Source organism: Arachis duranensis, chromosome 7 (assembly GCF_000817695.3).
Source record: "Arachis duranensis cultivar V14167 chromosome 7, aradu.V14167.gnm2.J7QH, whole genome shotgun sequence".
In the NCBI taxonomy this organism is placed as follows: domain Eukaryota; kingdom Viridiplantae; phylum Streptophyta; class Magnoliopsida; order Fabales; family Fabaceae; genus Arachis; species Arachis duranensis.
In genome coordinates, this window is record NC_029778.3 from 47371723 (window position 1) to 47376563 (window position 4841).

Sequence of the window (4841 nt, forward strand, 5' to 3'; positions counted from 1 at the left end):
GGAGTAGCATCCAGAAGCCCACCATACATGCCAACAACTTTGAACTAAAACCCCAGCTCATCACCCTTGTTAAGAACAACTGCTCATTTGGAGGAAGTGCTCAAAAAGACCCCAATCAACATCTAACCACCTTCCTAAGAATTTGTGACACTGTGAAGTCTAATGGAGTCCACCCGGATGTCTATAGGCTGTTGTTGTTCCCTTTTTCACTCAGGGACAAGGCATCCAAGTGGCTCGAATCCTTTCCAAAGGAGAGTTTGACAAATTGGAAAGATATGGTGAACAAATTTTTGGCAAGATTCTACCATCCTCAAAGAATTAACAGGCTGAGAGCTGAGGTGCAGACTTTCAGGCAACAAGATGGTGAGACTCTCTATGAGGCATGGGAGAGGTTTAAGGACTTAACAAGAAGATGCCCACCAGATATGTTCAATGAATGGGTGAAACTTCACATTTTCTATGAAGGTCTTTCCTATGAGTCAGAGAAGGTTGTAGATCATTCATCAGGGGGCTCTCTAAACAAGAAGAAAACCATTGAAGAAGCCATAGATGTCATTGAAATAGTAGCTGAGAATGACTACTTCTATGCCTCTGAAAGAAGTAACGCTCGAGGAGTAATGGAGTTGAACTACATGGATGCATTGCTAGCTCAAAATAAGATGATCACCAAGCAGCTAGTAGATTTGACCAAGAAGGTGGAGAAAAACCAAGTTGCAGCAGTCATCACTTCATCACCAACTCAAGAAGGAGTGAATATAGGAGAAGAGGGTGACTGGGAACAAGCCAACTATGTTGGAAATTCACCTAGACAAATCTATGACCCATACTCTAAAACCTACAACTCTGGATGGAGAAATCACCCCAACTTTGGTTGGGGAAATCAACAAGACCAAGGTCAAGACCAGAGACCCCACAATCTCAACTCCAACAACAATGCAACTCACCAACATACCTCACAGAGATCCTATCAACAACCACCTAACCATCCTTCTCAACAACCTGATCTCAACCCACCATCACTAACAGAGGATAGACTTTCAAAGATTGATGCTCTACTTGAAGATTTATGTAGAGAAGTCCAAGATAACAAGGTGTTTAAGGAAAAAGTGGGAGCCAATATCAAAAACCAAGGAGAAAACATCAAGAGACTGGAGTCTCAAGTAGGGTATCTATCTTAACAAATTCCCAAACCCACTGATGGATTTCCTAGTGACACGGAGAAGAATCCAAGAGGAGAAACAAAGAAAGTAAGGTGGGAAGAATGTAAGATGATCACCACAAGTGATAAGAGGAGTATGAATGAAGTAGAACACCTCCAAGACAATCAAAAGGAAAACCAGGAAGAAAAGAGCCATGCACCTCAATCCACACTCCAGGAAGAGCTGAAGAAGAAGGAGACACTTAACCCATATGCACCCTTTCCCCAAAGGTTTAAAGGTGGTGCAGCAGGGAGGATGTATTCAATATTCCTCGACATGTTTGCATCTCTTGATGTAAATATACCATTTATTAAAGCCCTCCAGCAAATGCCTTCCTACATAAAGTATATAAAGGAGCTATTGGCCAGAAAGAGTTCTTTGAAAGGTGGACAAACAATAAAGATGAATAAGGATTGCAGTGCTCTCATTCAACCAGGACCACCCACAAAGAGGAATGATCCAAGGAGTTTCCATATTCCCTGTGCCATAGGAGAAACAATGCTTGATAAAGGACTCTGTGACCTGGGAGTGAGCATCAACTTAATGCCTCTATCCCTCATGAAAAAGTTTCAAATCAATGAGATAACACCCACAGATGTAATCATTAAGTTGGCTGACAAAACTCAAAAACAGGCAATAGGAGTGGTTGAGAATGTGCTAGTGAAGGTTGGGAACTACTTCCTCCCCACAGACTTTGTTGTCTTCGGAATGGATGAGAACCATATTTACCCCATCATTCTGGGAAGGCCATTCTTAGCCACAGCCAAAGAACTCATAGATGTTGAACGAGGAGAGCTAGTGTTAAGAATACATGATGATCAGCTCACTTTCAATGTTTTCAACCTCTCACAAGAAGCAGACCATGATAACAAAGAGCTGATGGAGGAGTCAAACAAGGAAGCACAAGCACCACACATAAGGACTCCTATGGTTAACAACCAATGTGATCAGAAGGAGCAACAGCCAAGTGTAATCCAAAAGGAGCCAGACCCACCAGAATCACATGAAATAGACAACAAAACCATTCTCAAAAAGGAAACCACAAGGAACAAGTTGGCATCAATGGACACAAAAAAAGTTCCCAAGGGGATGGAAAAAGAAGAAAATCCCTACAGAAGATTTCTCGCCAGGAGATGAAGTGGTCTCTACATACTTCCCATCTATACCACTTCACCTCCATACTATTCCATCCCAGCTGCCTCCAGTGTACACCATCAACAAAATCTTGTCCCTAGAGCATATGGAGCTTATCAACAAGGCCAATGGACATAGGTTCGCTGCAATGGGTGAAGATTTCAAGCACTATCAGCCACCTTGACAAAGACCAAACGTCAAGCTAATGACGCTAAAGAAGCGCTTCATGGGAGGCAGCCCATGTTCTATGCCCTCTTCCTTTAATTTCTAATAGTAGTAATAAGGCAAATTTCATGAATTTTTAAATCGATTTTGACGACCAATATAAGACCCCTTTACATGCAGCGTATAGTACATGATAAGTTTGGTGTTCAAGGCACACCAAGTGGGCTTGAACACACTTTATGAGGTAAAATTATTTCCCAAACTTGTTGCACCATATGATCACAAAAAAGCTTGGTGTACCAATGTTGCATACATGTGAAATTTAGTTGTTGATTGATTGGTATTCATGGAAAGCATTTAGTCATTTAAAAACAAAAGAAAAAGATATTTTTTTTAGCTAGTTCACACCTTAAGTTTTCCCATCGAAAATTTCAAATTAACCATTTGCATTATTTTTTTTTCGTGTATAGGGAATCAAAAGGGACATTAATGGTACTTGATAGGACAACTAAGGAATGGAGATTCGGCCACTAAACCAAGGAATTCTCACACTTTTCTTCAAGGGAAATATCTTTGAAAGTGTTGCTATGCAACATTTTAGAGTTGGATAGCTTTGGAGATCAAACCAAGACCCTCATAAAAGAGGTGATCCTTGTGCTCATTCAATACCAAACCCCAACCGTCCACTATCAAACAACACCATCAATCCACACCCTTCAATCATTTGCCATCTTCCTATATAAACCCCTCCAAACAACCTCTCCGTACACACTTCATAGTATCATTCCTCTCCATTTCTTCTCTCGGACACACACTTCATCCTCCACTTTACCGAAAGTTTCATACACATTCTCCTAGCCATGTCTAGTGAACCGCAACCACACATCAACCATCTTGCATGGCATCATCAAGCTCAAAGAGACAAAAGGGGAAGGAACCCATAGAGCAGCCTCCTTTTGATGAAAAGTGATTTAGAACCTTCTATCATGCACTACAATTTGGTTAGATAGCTAACAAAGAAATCATATATGAATTAGGCTTTCAAGTCACACGAACTGAGTGCCTAGAAATCACAAAAAAGGTGGAAAATGTCGATGGGAGCTCCTCACCGACCCAATTACAAGGGTGAACGCAACTCTGGTGAGAGAGTTTTATGCAAACGCAGTTAGACATGATAAGCGGATGAATCCTATACAAGTTTCGTGAGAGGAGTCATGGTGGATTTTAGTCCCATGAGCATCATGAGAGTGCTGAAGTTGCGAAGCATAACCTTTGCAAAGGAGAGCTATCACTCAAGAATGGACAACAAACCCAACCACGACCAGATTATACATGATATATGTGTGCAAGGAGCAGATTGGGATAGAGACCCTAATAGGAAACCCAGATTTATAAAAAGATGAGACCTCCTCCCTGAAGCTAAAGGGCGGTTTGAAATTGTAAGGAGATCCATCCTCCCAGTAGGAAATAACTCAGAAGTAAACCTTAAGAGAGCAACAATGGTGCAATGCCTAATGAAGGGAGGAGAAATCAAGGTTCATGAACTCATAGCCCAAGGCATTCAGAAGCTTGCTGAGAAGAGCGATTCTGGAGGAAAGTTGGGTTATTCCAGCACTATTCTCTGTCTTTGCAACCATGCTAGGGTGATATTCGAGGATGAAAACCCCGAGTGGATAAAGGTTGGCCTTCTAATCACTTATCGTTGGATGCATGCTGCTGCAACTCCACTACCTCAGCAAAGGGTAAGAAAGAGGCCAGCCCATCAAGCTGAAGAAGGACAACATCCGCAGGAGCAAGCCCCAGCCACCTTAAGCATGCACCAATTACAAGAGGCTATCGAAACCTTATCTAGGCAATGTATGGAAAATCAGGGGGCACAGAAGGAGTTTCAAATGCAATTAATGGACCACCAAGAAGAATCACTCTCTCGATGGATGAATCAGCAAGGGGAATGGCAAAAACAATTGATGGACCAGCAATTGGAACAAGGGAGACAATGGGGTGAATCCTTCCATAACCTGAACCAGAAGCAAGATCAACAACAAGAAGCCATCCAAAGGCTAATCAACATCCAAGCACATCAAGGTGCACACATTCATGAGATGCATAGGAAACAAAGAGAACAAGCAGATCTTTTCAATGAATACAGAACATTCTCGGAAGGAGTCTACATGTGTGAGACTGGATATCATGTGAATACCCAAACCAAGCTTGGGTACTTAGTCAGACAACTACCTGTATTGCATCCTGGGATCACAAAATATGAGGATGTAAAGGATGAATTAGCACGAGTGGAGCGCGAAAGGGCCGAACAGAGTCATGAGTCAGTAAGGAAGGCACTGA

At 42.0% G+C, this 4841-nt stretch overlaps 1 non-coding gene across 1 annotated transcript; it reads right to left on the reverse strand.

Moving 5' to 3' along the window:
* Window positions 1-323: 323 nt before the first annotated feature.
* Window positions 324-430, reverse strand: LOC127740862 (small nucleolar RNA R71). The gene has a single exon (XR_008001718.1). It is a non-coding gene; the product is annotated as a small nucleolar RNA R71 (small nucleolar RNA).
* Between the last annotated feature and the right edge of the window lie 4411 nt (window positions 431-4841).